The 26,056-nt window shown below is 41.2% G+C and overlaps 1 protein-coding gene and 1 long non-coding RNA gene across 6 annotated transcripts in view; one reads left to right on the forward strand and one right to left on the reverse strand.

Moving 5' to 3' along the window:
* The window catches only part of RAP1A (RAP1A, member of RAS oncogene family), an 83,471-nt gene extending 72,253 nt beyond the window's left edge, over positions 1-11,218 (reverse strand). The window contains exon 1 of one of the 3 annotated variants that reach the window (XM_055584750.1): positions 11,043-11,218. The gene's annotated coding sequence lies outside the window, so the exon portion shown is untranslated. The remainder of the gene's footprint in view (positions 1-11,042) is intronic. The other 2 variants (XM_055584749.1, XM_055584751.1) reach the window with 2 other exon arrangements.
* Positions 11,219-11,364: 146 nt separating this feature from the next.
* Positions 11,365-25,508, forward strand: LOC129654959 (uncharacterized). Of its 3 annotated transcripts, none has more exons than XR_008715683.1 (3): positions 11,365-11,478; positions 16,767-16,895; positions 24,928-25,508. It is a non-coding gene; the product is annotated as an uncharacterized LOC129654959 (long non-coding RNA). The 3 variants fall into 3 exon arrangements; XR_008715682.1 differs by having other exon boundaries at positions 11,378-11,648; XR_008715684.1 differs by lacking the exon at positions 11,365-11,478 and adding an exon at positions 11,644-11,783.
* The last annotated feature ends 548 nt before the right edge of the window (positions 25,509-26,056 follow it).

Below are 26,056 nucleotides of genomic sequence, written 5' to 3' on the forward strand. Positions count from 1 at the left end.
TCTTTTGATTAAAAAAAGAGTAAGAGATGTACACAATATTCAACCAGTGGGCTTTATTTTCTTTTATGACAATCTTTGGGATAGAAAAATATGCAAATCTATTCATGTTTCACACACCTCATAGGTCACCTCATGCAAAAACTCAGTAAATTTTCTTTTTTTAATTTTAGCTTTATTGCAGTCTGAAATTTAAAACTGACTTTTCTTATAATAATATACCATGAGCTGCTAGCCACTCAATCTAATAACATTTTTCCTGCCAAGAAGCAAGAATGCTTCTAAGAATGTAAGAAGTACAGACTGGGAAGCCATAGCTGACATCACAGTGACAGTGTAAGCACGGCCCAAATCAGGGAAGATCCTGTTCTCAGCTATGACATGAGAGAAGGAAGGAAGGAAAAGAGGGATCAGTCCGAGGAAAATCACTGTAGTTCTGATTTTGGTTGACAAACATGAATATCTTCAAATCAATTCAAAACAGAGTCAACTGGAATCTTATAGCTTGAGACATTAAATCCCTGCTTTGACTATCTGAGGTCTCTAGTAAAAGAAATAATCACACAGTTCACCAGATCTGGGCTTATATGAGAAAAGCAAGTGTTTGTGGAAAACAAACAAACAAACAAACAAACATATAATCCCCAATACTATATGCTACATTTGCTTATTAAAAGTATTTTCAAGGATACTTGTAAAGTGGAGAGATGTGAATAAAAATAATAATGACTTTATTTCTGAGTTTAGAAAATATTTGGAAACTAAAAGAAAACATTAAGAAAAGGTATAAAACTCAATGGTTTAAAAAATGCAAACACCCTGAATGTAACACAAACCTGTATTTACTTTTTTAAAATTGGAGGTTGCTTCTTTTCCCACCTGGTAACATAAAAGGAGACAGTAAGCAGATAATTCACAGCTCATGTGAGTTTACCTCTCAGTCAAAAAGAAATATTAATATCAATCTTTACGCTAACTTGCTTACATAGTATTCAACCAAGTGGGAAGAACAGCTAGCGCAGAGCTAGAAGCAGGTACCAGAATGGCTAAGAACGGCATTTGCTCTTTTTTTTTTTTATTAAAAAGTACTGAAAGTGCTATTTTTTCTAAAGATCATGTACTTAATTTCCTATTTTTTGCTGTTCCATATTTCACTGTCTTCAACATTATAAGCTGCTTAATAAGAAGCTATACTTCACTTTTCATCACTTCTGCTCACAAACTGATGTTTCTATAGTCCAGTTACATTCATGAAAGCTGGAAAACCACATATAGGAGAATTTTACCTTATAGTTAAGTATTTTAAGATAGAAAGAAAGTGAAGTTGCTCAACTGTGTCGTACTCTTTGCAACCCCACAGACTGTATGTAACCTGCCAGGCTCCTCTGTCCATGGAATTCTCCAGGCAATAATACTGGAGTGGGTTGCCATTTCCTTCTCCAGAGGATCTTCCCAACCCAGGGATCAAACCCGGATCTCCCACACTGCAGGCAGACTTTCTATCATCTGAGCCACCATGGAAGCCCTATTTTAAGATAATACCGCCAGTTGCTGCTGCTGCTAAGTCGCGTCAGTCGTGTCCGACTCTGTGCAACCCCATAGACGGCAGCCCACCAGGCTCCCCCGTCCCTGGGATTCTCCAGGCAAGAACACTGGAGTGGGTTGCCATTTCCTTCTCCAATGCATGAAAGCGAAAAGTGAAGTTGCTCAGTCGTGTCCGACTCTTTGTGACCCCATGGACTGCAGCCCATCAGGCTCCTCCGTCCATGGGATTTTCCAGGCAAGAGTACTGGAGTGGGGTGCCATCGCCTTCTCCAGAAATATGTCTAAAAGTGAGGATTCTCTGTTAGCTAAGAACTCAAAATGCTAGATAAGTAAATTTCTGTAGGAGACTATATATTTGTCAAAGAAATAGCATAAACATATGCTTTTTACTGATTAAAAAACAGGAATGTTTTACCGATCAATTTTTTAAAAAAACTCAGCAACGAACACAGCATACAACCAGAGTCCTGTTTTCTCTCAGGGGTTACACACCTAACTCTATGTAGCCTATTCATTAGACTCAGACTCTTTTGAATTTCATCTCCAAACTTGATATATCTGAAGATCTAGAGATCTTCACAATGGTTGATTCCCAGCAACACCCCCCCAAACCTTTCCTCTTGTTTTCTGTTAAACTCTCAGATCTTGGCTTACCTCTCATGTTTATTTTAGTAAAAGGAGATTAAATGCTCCTGTGTGTTTAAACCAGTCTCCCTGTCTTCAGTCTCTTTCTTCCTCAATTCCTTCTGTACTCTGCATCTAGATTCATTTTGAAAAGATGAATGCTCTGATCGGATCTCATTCCTCATATCAAAACTTCCTGTGCTCCCGCATAAAGCCTATACTTCTCAACCTAGCACTCGATGACTTCCATAGTCCCGATCAATCTTGATGCCCTTACTGCCATTATTTTCTAATTATACATGCCTAGGCTTCTGTCAAATCAATCTTCTGTCCTCCAACTTGTCCTGAACTTTCTATCTTGGCTCATGTCATTCCTACCACACAAAGAATGTTCACCACTCCCTCTCAGCTGCCACTGCTTAAGGCCCCTTTGCATCTCTGCATTTATTTATGTAAATAAGGACACATACAAAAGATATGTTCTGCACCGCCCAGCAAAACTGGCCCCAAATTTTCAAAGCCAACAACTGCCAGCTTTTATTAAATGCCTACTATGTGTTCAGCAGTCTTAAACAGTATTCCTAATCCTCTGAACAATCCTATAAAGTAGGTATTATTATTCTCCTTTTACAGATGAGAAACCCAAAGCTCAAAAACATCAAACTATATATTTAGTAGTTATCCTCAAACTGTATACTCAGTAAGTTGCCTCAAATCATACACTGAGTAAGTGGCAAAGCAAGGATTTCAACACAGGCTGCTTAACTCTACAGCTATTGCTCTAAACACTAAGTTGTGTAGTTGGAGGGTTTTTTTTTTTAAGTCTGAATCATGTGACTATTCCTCTTCTCTATCTGAAATAATTTAGTTTTACATATTTCTACTTACTACACACTATAAAATAAGCCTTACAATGTCTGTTATTTTAGTAAAGGGAGAAGATTAAATACTATTTCTTTTTAGGAGAAGAAGAATACTGAAACTGTAATGTCAAGGAACATCTTTTTTGTCACAAAGATTACTTTTACTAAAATATTTTCAAAGAAATTCATTCTAAGAAACTTTTTCAAAGATGACTGCAAATTAATAATCATACCCTTTGATGTTTTTACAGATTATTAATAATATGAGGATTTTGTGATCACCACCCAAGAACTGTAATTGGTATCTTTCAAATTGGCAAAGATCGTAAAAACTGACCTACTCAATGCCATTGAAGGTGCAGTGAGACACATTCATACACAGGGTAACCACCCTTTGATCCAGTTATTCCACTTCTGGGAATCTACCCTAAAGGAAAATTAGGAAAAAAAAAAAAAAAAAAAAGAGATGCAATCAAGGATAAATGCACAAAAATGTCTGTCCCAGTGTTATTTAAAATAGTAGTATTATAAAGATCAACCTAAGAGTCCCACACTAGGAGAACAATAACCTGTTCAGAGATAAAAGCAGGAGCAAAACCACATTTACAAAAGTATAATTTCAGAGGTTGTTTTTTTTTTAATTGAAAAGAAGTAAGAAAGGAGAAGAACTAAAAAAACGAAAATCGAAATGTTTGTAGAAATTATCTCTGGGCGATAGGTTTATGGGTAATCTTCAATTTCTTCTTTACATTTACGCTCTTTTCAAAATTTGCCACCACAATGAACATGAATTAGCTTAAACAAGAAAAAAGGTTTAAGCAGTTATAACCCTGAAATATCGGAGAAGGCAATGGCACCCCACTCCAGTACTCTTGCCTGGAGAATCCCATGGACGGAGGAGCCTGGTAGGCTGCAGTCCATGGGGTCGCTGAGGGTCGGACACAACTGAGCGACTTCACTTTCACTTTTCACTTTCATGCACTGGGGAAGGAAATGGCAACCCACTCCAGTGTTCTTGCCTGGAGAATCCCAGGGACGGGGGAGCCTGGTGGGCTGCTGTCTATGGGGTCACACAGAGTTGGACACGACTGAAGTGACTTAGCAGCAGCAACCCCTGCAATATGGCCCTGAAACAAACAAGGGCATATTGCTTGGAGTAGAAACTACACTTCCTACTGCAAAGAAAGCATCAAACTTGTTTTCTTTCCAGCTTTTATTAGGCTTACTTGTACTTTTAGACTGTATAAAGAATGTCATCCAAAACTCAGTAGTACTCATGAAATTACACAAGGCTATCTAAAAGTCAGCCAATACTCCAGCAGAAAGCACCACAGTTAAATGAACTGTTTTATTGTATGCCTATTGAGGATAATAAATGTCCAATTAATCCTAACTCAAAACATGCAAAATGGAAAAACCAGAAAAACTATTCTCATTTCACAAATTGACTAAATATACTGCTGTTGCCTTATAAGCACATCACAGTTAGGTCTGGGAGGAACTTGAAAATAAAGCTGGCAAACTACCAACATCACTAAAAATGCACAGATGCATTTGACTACTATCTTTTATTTTAGTGGATAGCTCACTTCAGTGGCACAGGATGATTTTAATCATTGTAGAAAAAATATTAAGCTGTCCTTCCAAAAAAAAAAAACCTCCAAAACGTCTCACATTAAACATTAGAATTAAAACTGTTAGCTGAACCAGGAAAAAACTTACCTACAATGTAGCATATATGCAGAAAAGCAATTTGGAAAAAAAAAGACCAACAGAAGTAAAATAGGTAGTTGAACAAGCAATTCTTATTTTACTATACACTTTAACCAATGGGAGACTGGTTTGCTCGAATACTAAAAAGCTGTTAGAAAATAAGACCACAGAAATAGTTGTTAGCAACTGAAAGAGAATTAAAATATCACAAAGATTTTACTTAGAAAATGTGTATTGTTCTATTTTTACTCAATCATGAAAATACAACATTTATTTATAAAACATATGTCAGGTTCTGGCAAACAAAATAAATTACTAGACTATAATAAATTCCTTAGAGTAGAAATTACATCCCCACGTCTCAGTTTCCATCAAACAGCCTAATACTGGGTCACTCACACATCTGTTCAATGACTGAATCTGAAATCTATTAATGAAATTATGCAATATTTCCACAACTACACAATGAAATTTAAAAGGTAGTTTAAAAGACATCAATGATTTGGGATAGACACTAAAAACTACATAAAACCCAAAGAATAGTGTTAAATGTCAGCTCCTAAAATCATTAAGTTATGGTTGCTTGCTTAATATTCTATACAATACTTGTCTAGAACAGAATGACTATGAATTTAAAAATATCACAAAAAATAGTGAATGAATTTACTCTCTGGATCACACATTTGACAGATCTGAAATGTTCAGTCTGCAATAAGAATTCCTACTATTACTAACTTAGAATCTTATATAAGTGGCATCTGGGCTTTGTCCAAAGAAACAGTTGTATCCAGTTTTTTGTGTTTCTTCAACTTTATACTTTTGTCACTGATAACTAAGCTACAGTTCTGAGTGAGTATAACATAGCACTGCAAACAACCATGCATGTTACAGGCATACATATGTACTTGTGGATTCAAAGTTTAAGTCATCTCAAGCTTTAATTAATCCAACAGTGTCTTTTATCAGTTATGTGTAGTTTCAGTTCAGTTCAGTTCAGTTGCTCAGTTGTGTCTGACTCTTTGCAACCCCATGAATCACAGCACGCCAGGCCTCCCTGTCCATCACCATCTCCCAGAGTTCACTCAGACTGTGTGAGTGAACACACACAGTGTTCATCGAGTCAGTGATGCCATGCAGCCATCTCATCCTCTGTCGTCCCCTTCTCCTCCTGCCCCCAATCCCTCCCAGCATCAGAGTCTTTTCCAATGAGTCAACTCTTCACATGAGGTGGCCAAAGTACTGGAGTTTCAGCTTTAGCATCATTCCTTCCAAAGAAATCCCAGGGCTGATCTCCTTCAGAATGGACTTAGTGTAGTTTAGTACATTCCTATCCTTATGAGATATAGCCTAATTTAAATATATTCTGAAACCAAACATAGAATTATGCATTTAATCCTAAATTTGGTTAATTTTACCATTCCACACTTTGAACCACTCTCTATCAATGTGAACTAAATAAATAGGGTGGAGATAGGAAACTATCTGTATCCCTGGAAAAACTGGATATGCAAAGAAATCTTCTTTTCCAGATTTATCTAATCTAAATTTATACAGCCTAAATAAGTCATTAGAACTTTAAAAAAAACCTATTAGTCTAATAATTGAAAATAATTTCATAGAACATATTTAATCCTCCATGTGTATATCATGTACTTCTGAAAAATTATTATAAAAGGATGGTTTTTAGACCACTTCACAAAAGTACACTATCTCAACTCCACCTTAACCATCATACACAATTTCCTTTGCACCTTTTACCTCTAAAAGGCCTATTTTCAAGTGGAAATGAGAGCAGGGCACAGTTCTCTGCTGAACTGCTTAATGGAGCAGAACACTGTGATAAACTAAGTTTATAGGTTCAATACTAATCTGGATCTTTTAACTTTGAAACAAACTACTCTCTTAATCAGTCATCTCAAAATTGAATGCAAACAGGATTGGAGAGAGCGTGTGTGAACCTTCATTGCATACTCATAACCACTATTACAAAAATTCAACATGTAAAATGGCCAATACTTTCTCTGTATATGAAAGTGAAAAGCACAAAAAACTACCATTTGTAATCTCCAAATTTCAGACATAAACAAAAGGGAAAAAAATGGACCCTTCATCTGTCTCAGTAACATAAGAAAGCTTAAGTATCTTTATTTTAAACAGTAATCATTTCCATAAGATATGAATTTGGCATTAAGTCATATAGCAGTATATGACATCAGAACGAGCAGAAAATACTTGGCAATATGCCATAACTCTTTTTAAAATAGATGAATTCAATTTGAAAGGAACATTAGGAGGAAGTAAGTTTATGTTCACAATTTTAAACTCACCACAACATTAAGATATAAATGCTTTATACAAGATATTTCTATTGACCTTCTAAAATGAGAATTTTAGAACTGGGAGCTTAGAGGTTATATGAGGTTCAATGGACATTTGCTGGGTCCCTAGCATGTGTGAGACACAGTGCTCGGTGCTTGCAGGTAAACTCCATTGGCTCAGCCCACTCACTTTATAGATGCTGGAGTTTCTGCTCATGTCAAATCAAGCCTTTTAGACTTCTGAATTAGAAATGCTGAGCAATGCCATCACAATGGTATAATTCTATTAAAACAGACTGATATCATCCTTCCTCATAATCTAAATAAAATTTCAAAGAGGCAATGTTGACTTAACAGAAACAATAGTCTGTGTTTTGAATAACTTACAAAGAATTACAACAATTTAAAAATTCAACTGTGAGAGTCCTCAACTAAGTGCTGGTTGCATAATTTACTGCAAAGAACAAAACATGAGGCTATCAGAGATTTAAGATTCTAAAGACATACAAAACAGAAATTAAACTAATCGCTGATACCATTGAAAAGTCCTTTTATAAGAAAAAAGAATTAATATGAAAAATTAGGTGCTTGACTGGGATATCTATTCTTTATAAAAGATCACCAACCATATACTAACAAAGTTCTTGAGTAACAGTAAAGACTGGCAAGATTTTAAGTTATTTAACTATGAGATCACAAATTATGACATAATATAAAACTTCCTGAGGGCAGAGACCCTGTCTAATCCAACTGTTATCCCCAACAATTAGCACCCTGTTATTAAAATGTTAGAGAGTTGAACGAACGTTATGAACTCATGTGAGCTAGCTACTGGAAAATTCAACCTAATGATCTAAAAGGTTTCTTTTTATAATTCAAATTGTTTAAGTATTAAATAATATTCACTCAAGTAACATTGCATGAAACTTCAGATCAACAACTGTGGCTGTCACTTTAGTACAAACTACTCTCTGAAGGAATTAATAGATACACCAAGAAGACAAGTATATTTATATACTTTGATTCAGTAGTCCTTCTGGAAATCAATTCCAAGGAAATATTCAAGAAGAAAATGTTGCATACACAAAAGTGTTCGTTTCATTGTTATTTTCAATAAGGGGAAAAGGAAACTATCTATATGCCCAAGAGCAAGCAGACAGACTATTTTGCAACCATGCAAAAAGGTTTAAAATGAACATTAACCTCCTAATTGGTCTTTCTGCTTCCACTCCCTGCTGCCTTCCCCAAGTTGATTTTCACATAGCAGCCAGAACTGTTCCCATAGTTCTCTCTTCTACCCAAAACCCTCCAGTGGTTTCCCATTTCATTCAAAGTAAAATTCAAAGTTCTGACCACTGCCTACAGGCTTTACAGTGGCCTCGGCCACTTCTCTAATCTCAAACTCTCTCATTTTCCCTCCTGCTTACTGGCCTTCTCCAAAAGGCCAAGTACACTGAGTGGTCTCTGCCTGTTATCTTCTTCCCCTAGAGAGCATAAATTCCTTACTTTCTTCAGGTCTCTACTCCAGCATCATGTCTTCCCTGGCTACCATTCCTTGCCACTCTCTGTACCCTCTAACCCCACTTTACTCTTCTGCATATTTCTTACCATCGGACTTATTCTGTATTTATATGGTTATGGCCCATCTCTCCTGATTAGTATATAAACTCCATGATAGCAAGGACTTTGTTTTATTCACATAATAGGTGTTTAAAAAGCACTTGTTAAACAGATACTGAATACTGATACAGTAATTATTAACTACACCAAAAACCATGCATATAAACAAACTTGCGAGAGAACAGGAAAAATGATCTGTGAACCTTTTTTAGTGATCATATTGCTAAGGAGTTTAAACAACATAAAATGTAAGTCAGTCGTGATTATGATTTTAAGCTGTCAATAGTGACTATGACAATCTTATCTCCCTCAAAGCCATTTGTTTAGAATTATGAGAACTTTTCTCATAAAACTGTTAATAACAATCAGTCTTAAAATCTTGTTCCCAAAGACCCAAATAAATCTGTGAGGGTAGACACTCATGCTTGAGGTCACACAGAAAGTGAACAAAGGCCTTCTGAACACTTTTAATATAGAACTGAATAATACTCAGAGTTTACATTTAAGACAAGCACCCATGGTTGGCTTCAGAGAGTCCCTAAAGATGTAAAATTCTGTACCTAAATGTCTATTACTTCTTTCCTGAGGAGAGAGTCTATATGTGCATTTCACTGTATTCTCAAAGGTGTCAGTGGCCCAGAAAAGGTTAATAATTACTATTTTGTATGTTGGAAGTGAAGTGAAATCTAATTTGAGCTACCTCTCAAAGGATAGAAAATATATAAAACCAAGACACATCTTTGCAATAACACATTTCATTCAAGAAATACCAAGTGCCTACCATGTGCCGGGGATGGCGTGATTTTGAGCACCTTACACTTAACCATATTTTGTAGTACATAATTCAAAATACATAGGAAACAAGATTCACTGAAACACCAGATTAAAAAGAAATCCAGCGAACACAAATATAATTAAACAGAAAGTGGTATAGGAAATCATAATACAGACAGAAAGGAGCTCAGGGCCTGATTTAGTGCTTATTATGTCAAAATATCCACAGATATCAGTTACATCAAAAGAAAAGAAAAACTACACACACGTGTGCCCACCCCCACACACTGTGACAGGAAACCAAAATAAAGTTTCCAAATCCTGTTTCCAGCAGCATCCCTTCTGAGACTACCCTTCAGCATGCTTTTGAAGGTAGGAGCTTCACGTTAAAACTAAAGGCTGATACTTTACTCTTACTGTGATAAAAACAAAAAGAATTTCAAACCCAGCAGACAGAAAACTGTGGCCACCTGTACGGCTGTGACCCATTAACCTCCTGCCCTGTTATTCCCTTTCTTTTTATACCCCACTTCCTTCAAAGCAGTGACAGAATGGTCTTCCCTCCCAAAACGGAATGACTCCTGAACGCTAGTTCTTTTTCCAAGAGGTCGAAAGGTCCCCTAAACTCTGCTTCTTAGCCCTGTGAGTTGATGTCTTCCCCTCATCTTTTCCCCATAGCAGTAAATTACACAATTCAGCTGAGGACACCGTCCTTAACTTCCTGAATAAGGGGGCAAAAAGACACTCCTACCAGTTCCAGCCTGAAGGAAGACAAGAATCACACGGTGACCTCTTCCCTAACAAAATTCGGGGAGGAAGCAGAGACCCAAGAAAGGCCACGCCGAGAAGGCGAACACATGGCATGCTACGGAAGACGCGGGGGACAGAGGGCGGGAAAGGGGCTGAGAGGTGGAGTGGGGTGTAAAGATGTCAGCTCTGTGCGCTAGGGGAATGAAGAAATGCGAGATCCCGAACCCTGACAAGTGAACACAGAAAGGACACCGCTCCCGTCTACCCACACTTCTCCAGCAGTCCAGCGAGGTCAGAAAATTCACCCAACCCTCCAACTCCCTTCTTCGTGTGCCCCCCAAAGGGTGAACTGGGTTTGAAAGAAGAGCTGACACTAGTCAGGGTACAAGCAAGAAGAAAAATGAAGCGATGTCCAATCTAGTACCTCTCTCAGGCAGCAAGGGGCGAGGGCACAGTGTCCCGGGAGATGGCGAGGGAAATGGGCTTGTGCCATGACACCTCGGGGAGTTGGAGGGTGGGGGACACAATGTCCTCTTTCTCTCCCACACCCGGCCCGGGCCCCTCCCGTCCCTCTCCCGCAGGCCCAGCCACAGTCGACCGGCTTGGTCCGCGGGCGTGGTTGGCTCCGGCCCCGGTGGCGGCGGCCGGGCCTCCCCGAGTCCTGGCCCCTCCCGCCGGCCAGGCCCCCGGGCCGCCGCCCCGGACACCGAGGGAACACGAAGGAGGAAGGGGGAGCCAGGGGACTGACCGGCGACAGGAGCCGCCTCGGCCCGGACTCGTCCGACCCGCGCCCCTCGCTCCCTCTGGGGCCGGCTCCGGCTCCCCGCCCCTCACTCACCCCCCCGGTCCGGCACCTCCTCCACCTCCTCCTCCTCCTCCTCCCTCCTCTCGGCCGTGGCTCCTGCTCCGGCTCTACGCGGCGACGGCGGCGGTAGCGGCCTCGAGAGCAGCGGCGGCGGAGCCTCCAGAACGCGCACGCACGCAGCACGCAGGCCCCGCCCCCAAGTTCCGCCCCGCCCCTTCGAGTCGGCGTCGGCAAGGTTTCGGCCCCGCCTTCTCCACGGCTTTCCGGAGTCCGCTTAAAGGGGCCGCGCAGGAAGGAGGTGGAAAAGCTAAGAACGCCGCGGGGGAGGAGTGGGGAGCTTCGGCTTTTAGCTTGGGCTGGGTAGTGGAGGGGGGAGGCCGGAAATGAAATGAGAAATGGTTCGAAGATTCAGGAGGAGAAGAATTTTGGAGGGAATACGACCATTTGACAAGTACTAATTGAGCATCTAGTAGGTACCAGGCACTGTCCTAGGCACAGAGAATAATGGAAGTAAAGGCCTTTATGGAGCTTGCATTCTAGTGGGAGAGAAGAGACAACAAAGAAATAAAAATTTCAGAAAGTGATAAGCGGAGTGAAGAAAAATAAAACCAGGAATAGGATGACTTCATAGATGGCCAGGTATTGCCCCTCAGAGGAGCCCTATAATCACATACGCTATGACATGAAGGAATAAGCCTAGCAAATACCTCGGGAGGGGAGGGGAAACGGATGGGAGTCTACCAAGCTGAAAGAACCTCGGCTGTACACGCAAAGGTAGGGATAGCCCAGCATGTTGCAGGACCAACAAAAAAGGCTAGTATGGCTGAGTGTAATCAGCTAGCCACAGAGCAGTAGTAGGTTGAGAGAGGTGATGGGGGAGGTCAGATCCTATGGAGCCTTATGGGCTGTTATTAAGAGCAACAGAAAGCCATGGGAGGGTGAGCAGAGGAATGACCGCATCTCGTTCACATTTTAAAGAGTTACTCTTGCTATTATGTGTAAAATACACAACAGGGAAGCACAGATGTCTTCAAGGAGACCAGTGAGGAAGCGCTTTGTGGTCGCTTGGACTAGGATGGCAGCAGAGAAGGCGAGGAAGGGGTGTATTAGTATGTATTCAGATACACTTTAAATTGGAATGGATTTGGCAGAGAATGTGTGAACGAACAAAAAGCTCATGGCTGATTCTTAAGTTCAGGACCTAAAGGGTGAGTTAGTGGTGGTATTATTTAGTGAGCTGGAGAAGATTTAAAGAGAAGAAAATTTGGAATGGGGGAAGTAGGAATTCTGTTTCGTACGTTACATAAAGTGCTTGTTCTACATCCAAGTGGAGATGTTGAGTAAACAATTGTATGGATATATGAGTCTGAAGATATGAATTTGGAAATCATCAGCACATAGATGCTTTTTAAGCCTTAGGTCTTACATAAAATCACTTAAGAGGGAGAGTAGCTAGTGGAGAGGACCAAAATGAACTCCAACCTTTGGAAATTCTGTAGAAGAGGAGAAGGAACTACCAGATAGGAGCCACACCAGCAGAGGGTGGAGTGTTGGAAGATAAGAGAATTGTTTCAGGAAAGTGGGAGTGATCAGCCTTATCAAATACTGTTGAAATAAATAAGGTGAGGACTGAGGGTTTGAACACTGCATTTGACCTGATGAAGGATGCTGATGTCCTTGAGAAAAGCAGTTTCAGTGAAGTCTGATTAGGGTGTGTTAACAAGAGATGGGAGGTGAGGAAGAAAAGTGTTCATAGCAAGTCTAAGCAGCTCTTGAGGACCTTTGCCCTCAGGATCCACTGAGAGAGAGGAGTACTTGGGATCTTTGTTCAGTCGCTCAGTTGTATCCAACTCTTTACAACCCAATGGACTGCAGCGTGCCAGGCTTCCCTGTCTTTCACCTGAAGCTTTCACCCTGTCTTTCACCATCTCCTGAAGCTTGCTCAAACTCATATTCATCGAGTCAATGATGCCATCCAATCATCTCGTCCTCTGTCCTCCCCTTCTCCTGCCTTCTATCCTTCCCAGCGTCAGGATCTTTTCCAATGAGTCAGTTCTTCACATCAGATGGCCAAAGTACTGGAACTTCAGCTTCAGCATCAGTCCTTCCAATGAATATTCAGGGTTGATTTCCTTTAGGATTGACTGGTTTGATCTCCTTGCAGTCCAAGGGCCTCTCAAGGCTTATCCAACACCACAGTTCAAAAGCATCAATTCTTTGGCACTCAGCTTTCTTTATGGTCCAGTTCTCATATCCGTACATAGTAATAGTAGTAGTGTTAGTCACTCGGTAGTGTGTGACTCTTTGCGACCCCATGGACTGTAGCCTGCCAGGCTCCTCTGTCCATGAGATTCTCCAGGCAAGAGTACTGGAGTGGGTTGCCATTTCCTTCTCCAAGGGATCTTTCTGACCCAGGGATCAAACCCAGGTCTCCTCCATTGCAGGCAGATTCTTCACCATCTGAGCTATAGGGAAGCCCCCAAAAGACTGCTAGAAAAACCATAGCTTTGACTAGATGGACCTTTGTCAGCAAAGTAATGTCTCTGCTTTTTAATATGCTGTCTAGGTTTGTCATAGCCATTCTTCAAAGGAGCAAGCGTCTTTTAATTTCATGGTTGCAGTCACCTTCTGCAGTGATTTTGGAGCCCAAGAAAATAAAGTCTGTCTCTGTTTCCATTGTTTCCCCATTTATTTGCCATGGAGTGATGGGACTGGATGCTATGATCTTTGTTTTCTTTGAATGTTGAGTTTTAAGCCAGTTTTTTCACTCTCTTCTTTCACCTTCATCAAAAGGCTCTTTAGTTCACTTGTTATTTAGGGGAGGTATTTTAAAGATAGGAGTTGTTTCCTTATGTTGGTATGCTGGAATGATCCTTTAGAGAGGTAAAGGTGATGGTGCAGAAGATAAGAGGGGTCAGCTAGAGAAAGCTTTGTCCTTCAGTGGGTGAGAAGCAATGGGACTAGCGTAGAAGTGGAGCAGTTGACTGTGGATAGGAGCAAGGACAGTATTTTAGGAGAGAAGGCAATGTTTATGGGCACAAACACAGTTAGGTCAGGTAGTAAATTTGGTGATGGCTTATTCAGGCCATGTCTGTCCAGGAAGCATGTGGGAGCTGAAATCCAGCCTCTGTTTTTCCAACCAAGTTTTGAGGCCAAATCAACCTGGAGGAAGGGGCACCTTTTCTAATTCCTCCATCTGCAGAGGCAGTGCCTTTTAGAAAATCCTCCGTATCATCACATGCACACATACAAAGTTTGTGTGCTTCTTTTCCCAGTTTGTACCAAATATTCTTTGTGCAAGTTGCCTCCGTGGGTTTGATAAGGTAGATGAGGGCTGTTGAGCTTTCTTTTATTCTTAGTAATAGAAAGCTATGAGTGGGGAAGGGCTGTTGGGTTTATGAGATGGAAGCTGTGAGAAAGATGGAAGAAGTGAGAAAGAATTCCCTCCAAGAGTGGAAGTGTAGTATGGACAAGGCTGAAGGTCTTCTTGAGTTGGTGGTCCTATATTTGAGTGAGACCACTCAGCAAGGTTGTATGGTTTTTCTCCAGCCACATTCCATAGCTTGCGGGGTTGAAGGAGAGGTAGATTTGGCCAGGGCTGGGTTTTGCTGATGGAAGTCCTGAAAAGGGGAGGAGTATAAGGCAGGGAGTAGTTATAGTGATAGATCTTAGAATCTAAGCTGGGAGGGAACAGCTGTTTTGCGGTTGGTCGCTAAGTCATGTCTGACTCTTTCTGACACCATGGTCTGTAGCCCACCAGGCTCCTCTGTCCACTGGATTTCCCAGGCAAAAATGAATACTGGAGTGGGTTCCCAGACAGCAAGTAAAAAAGCAGTGGGGTCAATGGTTTGGTGGTCCCTGTAGGAAAGATTAGTTCAAGAGGAAGCTATCAAGTAAGTGGAAGCAAGGGGACTTTCCAAGAATTGAGCATGGGAAAGGGTGAGTGAGGTGTCTGTGAGAAATGAGGTCCAGGCAGGTACCTCGGAGTTGAGGGAATACCAGACTCTTGGGCTCCTGTCTTGTCACAGTCCTTGTGATCCACTGACCTGGGGGAGGTTGAGAGCAGGGGATTGTGTGGCTTTATGAGCCTTGGAAGAGTCCCTTTTGCCCTGCTTTACTCACCCGAGCATTTGTGTAGGTACTTCGTCCTGTCTGATTTTTGACAGAAACTAAACATCTTTGCTCCTTACTTCCGCTTTCCTGCTCCTGGCATTATCTTTCTCAGTCATTCATCCACCAAACTTTAACCACCTTTAATCCATCTTCCCCATCCCTGCACCCAACTGACCCCCAAAGTGCAGTGATCAACACCATCCAATAGAACATTCTGCTGTGATGAGAATGTTCTTTATCCGCATATCTAATACAGTAGTCACATGAGGCTATCGAGCATTGACTGAGGAACTGGATTTTATAACTTGTTCAGTCGCTCAGTCATGTCCGACTCTTTGTGACCCCATTGACTACAGCACACCAGTAACAAAGTTTATAACTTTAGTGTATATAAATTCAATTTAGATAGCCACATGGGGCTGGGGGGTACTGTATTAGACAGACAGTTATAGACCTTTCCTACCCAGTGTCTTTTCCATCCGCCCCTGCCTCTGTGTCCCCATTGCCACTGCCCTCGGTCAGCTACTGGTTACCTCTCATCTAGACTTTTGCTGTAGTTTCCTATTTGGTCTTCCACTTAGTTGCTTTCCCTTCGATCCATTTGGTGTTCTTGCCAGAACCATCTCCGTAAAGCAGTGGCCAGATCACGGCTCCACCCTATTTTAAAAATTATCAGTAGTTTCCTGTCAAATTAGGTAAAACTGCTTAATCTGACATTTGTCCAGTTGAATGTCTCCATCCCCCTTTTTCAGCCTTACCCTGCACTGCCCCTTTACATAATAGAGTGCTGGTTCTCAAGCAAAACTGAACTGCTTGCTATATTTCCTACCAACTTTTTACAAAGCAGCTAACTCATTTGCGTAAATTGTCTCTGCCTGGAACTGTGCCTCCCATTTCTTCTTCCAGACCCCAAATCTGTTGAAATTCTTGAAGGCCTGTCTTACATAACAGTTTGTACCTGGAAACGTTTCTGATTGTTCCTCTCCTCTTAAATACAGTTTCTGGTTTTTGTTGGTGTTGATGTTTGTTTGTTTGCTGCACTGCATGGCTTATTTCCCTGACTAGGGATCAAACCTGGGCCCTGGCAGTGAAAGCACCAAGTCCTAACCACTGGACAGCTAGGGAATTCCCTACAATTTCTGTTTTTAACCTCACCTGTGGTACTCATAAGTTGCCTTGTCATTTATTTTATGCATTCATTGTACTGCTGTTACAAAATGTTCCCTCTTACAGATCACTGCTTTCTGTATCATAGCCCCTTTTAGTGTTGGTCTTGTACCTGATATATATGAGGTACTCCTCAAGTAACCTGTGAATTGAGTTCTAGAAGAACATTCATGCTCCCTAACTCTAAGTGTAGTATCAGTAGCCCTAAAAGAGAATGTCTTTATACCTTGGAAGAAACAAAGAGAAAAAGAAGCAGAAGGAGCCAAAAGCACTGATGTGACAATTGAGAATTTCTTAAGTTGGAAGGCCAAGAACTCTTGTAAATTAAAAAGAAATGAAGGAAAGAAGAACAAGCAGGAAAAAAGTAATGAAATGGGAAACAGCCATTCAAAATAGTTAATAATCCTGACACATCTTGATACCCTGTTCTTGGAGGATGTCAGAAATGATATGGAGGTGGATGATTCTTTGTTCCAGGACCCGGAGGAGGATGAGGAGGATCTAGGCTACATTCCTGCTGACCCTGACTCTGCCTTAACCAACTGATGGATTACCCCTGTCCTCGAGCGTTCTGACTGCCACAGCTTCAGTGGCTATGCTGAGAAGGTAGTGATTTTCCTTTTTTTCCAAGAAAAAATAATTTTTAGGAAAATCTTCTTCTGATAGCTTTCATCATTGAACTTAGTAAACTGATCTTAAAATTAAAAATAAAAACAAAACGAGGAGGTTTTCTAATATGAAATTCCAACTTTTGAAAAGAAACAGACTGTATTTCTTTTCATGTTACTATTTGCTGAGAGTTTCTTCCAAATGCTTCCCACCTTTTACAGGGTGGTTTTACAAGTCACTTCTAACTCGTAATCCTAGAGAACATGGGCATGCTTGGAACTCGCAGGATCAGCTTAGCTACTCAGAGGGTCAGTTTATGGAAAAGGCCTATAAGACCCATTCAGATGGTGATACAAATCAATAAAAAGAGGTTTCCATCTAAAAATTGTTTAGAAAATGTATTTTTAGACCTTTAACTCTTAGAAACCTGAAACCTGAGAATAGAATTAACGTTTGCTCTGTTCCACAGTACCAAATATATTTTTCCTGTTGGTGCAGTGGTTTTAAGGATTTGAACAGCAGGTGCTATGTTTTACACACAAAAAACATAATTCACATGTGTAGGACCTTATATCTGTTTATTCAATAAGCCTTAACCAAATGCTTGCTCCTTGCTAAACACTTACACTTGTTACCAGGTATACAAAGAAAGAAAAAATATGGTACTTGCCTTCAAGGAGGAAACAGGGTTAAACTCTGACCTGACATTGGTATATCATTTTACAGTTTTCCAAATGATTCCACAGTACCTAATTTAATCCTACCAACAATGTCATTAAGCTAGGTATCAGTCTCATTTTGAATTAGGGAAAGTAGTTCAGGGTGATTACAAGAATTGTAGAGAAGTACAGAGCTATTAGGGCTTAGCAGGTGGTGCTAGTGGTAAAGAACCTGCCTGCCAGTGCAGGAGATATAAGAGATGCAGGTTCAATACCTGGGTTGGGAAGATCCCCTGGAAAAGAGCATGGCAACCCACTCCAGTGTTCTTGTCTGGGGAATCCCACAGACAGAGAAGCCTGGCGGGCTACAGTCCATGGGGTCTCAAAGAATCAGACATGACTGAAGCAACTTAGCATGCACACGCACACAGAGCTATTAACTGGTGGGAAATTGAGCTGGAACTCAGATCTCTGAGTGTCAGAACATTGGTTGAATTAGAATCGAAGTTTCCTGAGGACAGGCATTTGATCTGTTTTGTTCATTGCCATATTTCCAGAACCTAGAAAAGTACCTGGCATATAGTAGTTTCTCAGTAAATATTTCAGGAATATGTGTATGTCTCTGTGTTTGTGTGTGGGTGTGTGTGTGTGTGGTGTGGAGAGAGAGTGAGGGGGGGCAGTGGGTGAGGGAGGGAGAGAGAATACAAGCCAAACATCTAAATCATTAGCATATCTGTATATTTTAGTTATGTGCTAAGTTGATCTTTTCTGTATTAGTGCTGTCCAAAGTGTGGCCCACAGACTGGTGCTGGTCCACAGAATTGCTTAATACCAGTTGTAGTTCACTGAGGCTGCTATAACAAAATATCACAGACTGGATAGCTTATAAACAACAGAGATGTATTTCTCACAGTTTTAGATACTGAAACTGAGATCACAATGCCAGTATGCTCGTGTTCTGGATAAGGCCTTCTTTCTGGTTCTTATCGGCACCTTCTTGCTGTATCCTCAACTGGTGGGAGGGGCAGGGGATCTCTCTCGCATGTCTCTTTTTTGGCTGCACAGGGTCTTCATTGCTGTGCAGGCTTTCTGTAGTTGTGGTGAGTGGGCTACTCTCTAGTTGCAGCACACAGGCTTCTCACTGCAGTGGCTTCTCTTGTTACAGCGCGTGGGCTCTAGGGCATGCAGGCTTTAGTATCGTGGTGTGTGCGAGCTTAGTTGCTCCATCGCACGTACAGTCTTCCCGTACCGGGGACGGAACCCGTATCTCTTGCAGTGGCAGGCAGACTCTCAATTGCTAGACCACCAGGGAAGTCCCTTTCATAAGGGCACTAATTCCATTCACAAGGGCTCTACCCTCGAAGTCTAAGTACCTCCCAAGTGCCCACCTCAAATATATATTTAGTGTAAAGTTCCATGCAATTCTTGGGGTTTGTTTATCTGAAATTCAGATTTAATTTGGCATCCTGTATTTTATCTGGCAGCCCTAAGTGTGATTAAACATGTAGGCTCTGGAGTCACACTGTGTGACTTCAAATCCTGACCCTACCACTTACCAACTGTGTGACCTTGGACGTGTTACTTGGGAATTAGGATTTCAACGTAAGAATTTTGGGGGAATACAAACATTCAGACTGTAGCACCAGCTGACCTTTAGATAAATACAGAAAATGAGAGTAAACATTTAGAATATTTTGTGGCTACTTCATATTGTTCTGACATATGAGCAAGTGGTCAGTAAACCTGTCTATTTGAGTAAGGCATAGACCAGCGCAGATGTTGTCCAACTTGTGTAGTGAATCACATGAGGGATGAGCTGTATGCTAGTCAGACAACATCTAATTTTTCTTTAACCTTTTGACCCTCTTCACCCATTTCTCCCACCTCTGGCAATTGTCAATCTATTCTCTGTATCTATGAGTTTTTTTTTTTTCTTCTAGATTCCAAGTATAAGAGAGATCATACAGTATTTGTCGTTCTCTCACATACTTCACATAGCATAATGCCCTCTAGATCCATCCACATTGTCACAAAAGGGAAGATTTCCTTCTTTTTATTGCTGAATAATATTCCATTTTATGTACATACACCAGATTTTCTTTATTCATCTATCCGTGGATATCCAGATAAACATGAGTGTTTGGTGGTGTGTATATTGCCTATTTATTGTTTTACACAACAGATTTGATGTGCAGTGTCCCTTTCTGCTAAGTTTTCTGATAAGCCAGCTCATCCTTTTCCATTTCTTTCTGTGAACATCATCATCTGGGAGGAGGCAGCTACTCAACCATGCAACTCTAAAACTCCAACAGAGAATCTAAGATTTATGCAGCAAGCAAGTAAGGGGGAGCACCAGGCAGGATACTTCTGGCCTCTGAAGAGAAAATTTGATGTAGGCAGGAGGCCAGAACGTGCCAACCGTAGGCAGAGACTTCTCTTATCAATAGAGAAAAGCTTGCACTTAACCACCCTATCAGAGGAAAGGCTGGCCCCAGACCAACCCAGCCTTCAATAAATGGAAGGAAGAGGAATCCAAGAGGCCTGTTCTAGTTTGTGGATGAGTTAACATCATTTCCTATTCTGTAACAAAACTCAAGCATATGTAAACCACAAATTAAGCAACCTGTATAGATACAGACATATGTATGCCTTTTTAAGAAGGCAGAAGAATGTGGTTAGGGTTGCTAGGTTTAGCAAATAAAAATACAAGATGTCCAGTTAAATTTGAATTTCAGATAAACAACCAATGTATTTTTAGTGTAAATATGTTCCATGCAATACTTAGGGTTTGTTTATCTGAAATTCAGATTTAACTTGACATCCTGTATTTTATCTGGAAACCCTAAGTGTGATGAAACATGTAGGCTCTGGAGTCACGCTCCAGAGTGTGACTTCAAATTCTGACCCTACAACTTACCAGCTATGTGACCTTGGACAAATTACTTCCCCTCTCAGAGCCTCAGTATCTGTGTATGTAAAATTTTCCTCATAGAGTTGTTGTGAAGATTAAATAATACATAAACATTTACAATGGTAACTGACACACGGTAAATCCTAAAATAAAAAATACTAGCTGTTTTTACAGGAAAAATAAATCATTATTTGCTAACCAAACATCTTAAAAAATAGAAAAAAATATCTAGGCAGAGATTCCACCCCCACCCCCCCATTTTCATGTCACTTTCAATACCGCTTACAACAAATTAAAGTAATATGACTTAGACCCATTATCTATGACATAAAGGAACACCCAACCAGCATCTCATAGTATCATCAGGCTTTCTATTCCTTCCCTTGATGCACAACACTCGGACCCACTCTTGGAGATGTCTTAAGCTCCAAATTTCCATGAGAAATTTGGGTAAACCTTTATGAAGTATTACTTGAGTATTTACTAGGTGAGTATTTACTCAGGAGTCAATGCCATCTCCAGGGTGGGGTTTCATCAGAATGGTACATACTCAAGTAACATGCAGATGTCTGTCCTCTGTAGGTTACTTAAGAGTAACCACCTTGTACAGAGAGTTACAGTTCTAGCATATAGAATTTTATTAGCACAAAGTTAAAAATAGGACAAGAAGAAACATGGTGAAATGTGAAGAACAGTAGGCCTGGAATCCAAAACTCTGGTTCTACTCCTCAGCATGAGCCACCTAATATTTGAGGGGTAGGGGTGAAGTAGAAAAGAATAACTTTATTGCTTTGACAGGTAAAGGTGGCCACAGCAGGCTAACGCCCTCAAAACTGTGTCCCCACCTGGAGGGGGTAGTGAGGAGCTTCATAGTAATGGTTCAAAGAGTGCAGGATCAGCCCATGAATGTTCTTCTAATTGATTTGTGGGGAGGTAAGTGGGAGTCACCATCATCAGTCTTCTGGTTCTAATCATCTTGGATCTATCCCACCTAATATTTTTAAATATTTAAAATATTAAATATTTAAATTTAACTTAAATGTTGCTTCCTCATTTATGAAAATGAAAACATCAGTGCTACCTTAAAGGATAAGAGTTAAGTTAAATCAAATAACAAAATGAATAATACAGTACTGGGAACAAAATAAGCATTTGGTAAATATTTGTTAACATGACTGTTTATTCATTAGAAAGAAGAACATATCCCAGAGCAGTCTTATAGAAAGATTAAAGCCTGGGATCTGTACTACTTTATATGGCTGAGCTAAAACAGTAACTCTTTACTCTGTCCCTGTCTGCTTCTGGATAAGAACCAATCATTTCAAAACAATGATACAATCTAAGGGGAATTCAAGCAAGGACTCCATCTTTCCCATTTCCAGTGGTGTGTGTGGGGGTGTGTGTGGGGTGGGGGGTGTGTGTGTGTGCTGGGGTGGGAGGGGAGCTGTGGTAAGATAGGAGAAAGGCCAGGGAAAGGGTTGGAAATTTCCTTTCTATTTTAATAATTAGTTGAGCCAGATCCTAAACTGTGCATAAAAACTATTAGTTTTAGGTCAGAAAGTAGAAAACCCACTTCTAGTACATGGACAATATTAAGTTTGACTTGAGGGAGCAAATCCCAAATTCAAACCAGATTCGGAAATTATGATCTCAGCTTTTCCAGAGTTCGTACTGATTAGGCTTGTTACAGATTAACCAGAGGTAGAATGTATTAGGGGGAAAACATAGAAGAAATAAAATAGAATTCATGAGATTACTCAAACTCAGAGAATGAAGTTTCCTGTCTTAGTGCTTGCTGTTAATAAATGAGATTCAAGGGAAAGTGTGGTATTTTCTAAGGAGGACTAAAAGGGTGAACTAGGGTTTTGCCAAGGGGATTACCAAGGGTGTCAGTTGCTTTGGGCTGGAAAGTCATGAGGAGTACACGGTTTTGCAGGGCAATACAGATATGATGGTAAACTAGGGGAATAGAGCTGCTAGCTGTAGAATGAGCTATATATGACTCTTTGGAACATTAATTAATTACCATTTACATAATGAGTATCAACTATATACTCTGTTGTTGTTCAGTCACTGAGTCGCTAAGTTGTGTCTGACTCTGCGACCCCATGGACTATATCGCTCACCAGGCTCCTCTGTCCTCTACTGTCTCCAGGAGTTTGCTCAAATTCACGTCCATTGAGTCAGTAATGCCATCTAACCATCTCATCCTCTGCTACCCCCTTCTCCTTGTGCTTTCAACCTTTCCCAGCATCAGGGTCTTCTCTAATGAGTTGGCCCTTCGCATCAGGTGGCCAAAGTATTGGAGCTTCAGCAGCAGTCCTTCCAGGGAACTTTCAAGGTTGATTTCCTTTAGGATTGACTGGTTTGATCTTCTTGCAGTCCAGGAACTCTCAAGAGTCTTCTCCAACACCACAGCTCAAAAACATCAATTCTTTGGCACTCAGTTTTCTCTACGGTTCAACTCTCACCTCTGTACATGACCATGGGAAAAACCATTGCTGTGAATATATGGACCTTTGTCAGCAACGTGATGTGTCTGCTTTTTAATACGCTGTCTAGGTTTGTTATAGCTTTCCCTTCGACAGCAAGCGTCTTTTAATTTCGCAGCAGTAGTCACCATGAGCAGTAATTTTGGAGCCCAAGAAAATAAAATCGGTCACTGCTTCCACTCGAGAACTTAATAAACACTCAGGAGACTCAATGAGACATAGAGCAGAGCACCAGCACACAGTATGCCTAGTTTAGGGGAAAGTAGCCTATGAACCTAGTGCAAAAGGAGAAAAAGCTAAATGGAAGGCCCTGGAACCAGAGAGTTAAGAAATCTTGAATGACTAATCATTTGAATTTCGAAAGTAAAGGCTAAATTCTAAAACAAAGAATAACAATAGATTTGCTACCAAAGAGGAAGACTCTTGACAAAAAAAATTCGTTAGGTGTCAGGTATGCTGGGGATATGATTAAAGGCCTTGGCCTGGGCTTTGGACTTGGCAAAGTGTAGACGGGAAGTGTTTCTCAAGCCCTTCCCTTGTCTCTTGCAGAACCGAGGTGCATGGTGTAAAGGAAGAAAAGCCAGGGCTTGTACATCACAGAACGGGCACCTGAAATGCATCGTAATATTGTTGCTGGGAGTTGTAGCGTTTCTCACCACCTCTCTCTTCACCCTTCGAGCCATAATTGCCAAAATGAACAGATTATCACGATTTCAGCCTACACAGCTATCTCACTAATGCTCATTTGCTGACTTTAATGAGTTCCAGAACCAATTTGTGTGATCCTACAATCAACTCAGGTTTATCACGGAAAGAAAGCACTGTCTTTCTTTGCCGAATACAGATCCATTGATATGAAAATGAATTCGAATGAATTCTTGTGGGCATTGTAAGGCCCCAAAGTTCCCGAACACCATTGACCATAGATATGTTAGATGCTGGCTGTCCTGATGAGCTGGCTTCTGTCCAATACCTGTCTGGCAGACTACATTCACGTATCCTTTTGTTCTATCTTAACATTTCACAGCTTCCTTTTCTCTGCCTAAAAAGGGAAACGCAGGTCTTCAAGCTGTTACAATAAAACTACTGGCAGTGTGTAAAGTGAGAACAGAGCCTTGCTTTAATTTACTGCACCATGCAGATTTATTACACATCAGGATAATAATAACAATACCTAACAACTGTGACTTGCCACCTGATAATCTCCTGCCCTGCTCTCGTAGGAGGGAGTTTGGAGGACCCCGTAGACTCCCTGTATGGTGCTAAGCGCTGCCGGGCACACTCTTGGCTCAGGGCCGAGAGATGATGTGGACCACTGGGCCGTGCAGTACCCAGACACACTGCAGAGCTGGTAAGGAGATGTAGTGTTTGCACAGAAAACGCCAGAAACCATTTGCCAAGTGTACAGAGAAGTGTTTTCGCAATTGCTCATTGCCGGGGGAATAAGCATTCTCCTTCTTCTCACAAGAAGTTCCTCTACCTGAAATGTGATGAGAATACAGTTTGAGAATCATAGAGGTGAGAGAGTCCTTCAAAAGGAATTTGACCTCCTTTAGGCATCACTGCACTTAAAAGAATCTGGGACCTTCAGAGTTACATCTGTTCAGATTTACATCTGTTCAGAGTTTCTGAGGAACAGCTAACAAAAGGCAGGGTTAAAGATAGTCAGCCCTTTGGCCCAGGGTCTCCTTCAGGATGCCAGTGTCACTTCTGGCCTTCTTCTTGGGCTCCTCCCCGTGGCTTCTGAGTCCTGGGTGCCCCATCTGTCTTGGCTGCTTCTGGGGAAACTGCTCCGAGGCATGTGGGCACACAGCTGGCCTGGGGCAACAGTGACATCTTCACAGAAGACAGCGTCCATCAGATGTGCCCTCCTGCTGTTCCACTTGCTCTGAAAGTCTCTCATTAGGGTTTCTAAGTTTTAAGATAATAGGAACTTAATGAGGATTACTTTGATTTTCTTTCACCAGCCGCCGCTTTTGTATCCAAAGCGCTGCTGCCCCCAGCTGCACTGCTTGAACAAATTGCACCGTGAGCAAGCAAAAGCTGCAGCCCAGGAGACTGCTGACGTGACCTCAGAAACGCACAGTCCAGTCCTATTGCCCAATGTTTTTGCTCAAGAGCTTTGCCTGTCATAGCGTTTGGATTTCTGGTCATCTTGGTGACCATATTGGACCTTCCTTCTCCCTGCTCCCATCAAGTTTTAAACAGAAACATCTTTAACAACTCATCAGTGACCAATCAATGAATTCTAAGCTCTTGGGAGGCTCAGGCTCCTGCTGTTTCTCTCCTCTCCTTACCACATTTTATAACAATTAAAAAATTAGTCCAGCCACAATCCGTTACCTGGTTGTACTCTAAGACAAGGATTTGCCTTCCAAGGGCAGTTCCAAGACAGAAATGATTGGAAAATTATGTATGATTAACTCTCCCAGGAATCAAATGACCTCAGTAAATATTTTTTGAGACCATTAGGCCCGAGGGATGCAAAGACATTATCCCTGTCTTCTGTCCAGAGCTTTGGTTTTCTTCTCAATAAACAAACCTAAGTTTTTGTTTGTGTTTTGTTAAGTGGTGGTTGGTGGGGTAAACTGGCTGTTGGGGATTTTTATCCTGCCAAAATGATGGCCAACCACAAAAATGGGCAAACCATCATTCTTAGCAGACTCTGCCCAGCACTTCACAGCATAGGCTGAGCAGACTCTGCCCAGCACTTCACAGCATAGGCTGGCTGGTTAGGGGAATCCCCTTCCTCTGTTGGCTGTTAGCAGTTAGGACCACTCGGCAAATCCTGAATCTTGGAAATCACTACAGTCCTGTGGTTGCTGATTCCTGGCAAGTAAGATACCATGTCACTTTTCTGTCTGAGGTTCGGTGTTTTATTATCACTACCGACTTGAACTTCTGGCAATAGGTCTTCATCTCACAACTAAGCCCAAAGCAGTCTAACCGAGTGGAAACTGGAGTGTCTGAGAGGTTGATGAGTCACACAAATGGAGAGAAACATGGTCCTAGTTAGGTTAAGAGAGGTGACAGTCCTGATGCTTCAAAGCACATTGCTGATCTTTTCTGATGGAAGGCCCAAGACTATTTCACCTC

The sequence above is a fragment of the Bubalus kerabau genome, chromosome 6 (assembly GCF_029407905.1).
Source record: "Bubalus kerabau isolate K-KA32 ecotype Philippines breed swamp buffalo chromosome 6, PCC_UOA_SB_1v2, whole genome shotgun sequence".
Lineage (NCBI taxonomy): Eukaryota > Metazoa > Chordata > Mammalia > Artiodactyla > Bovidae > Bubalus > Bubalus kerabau.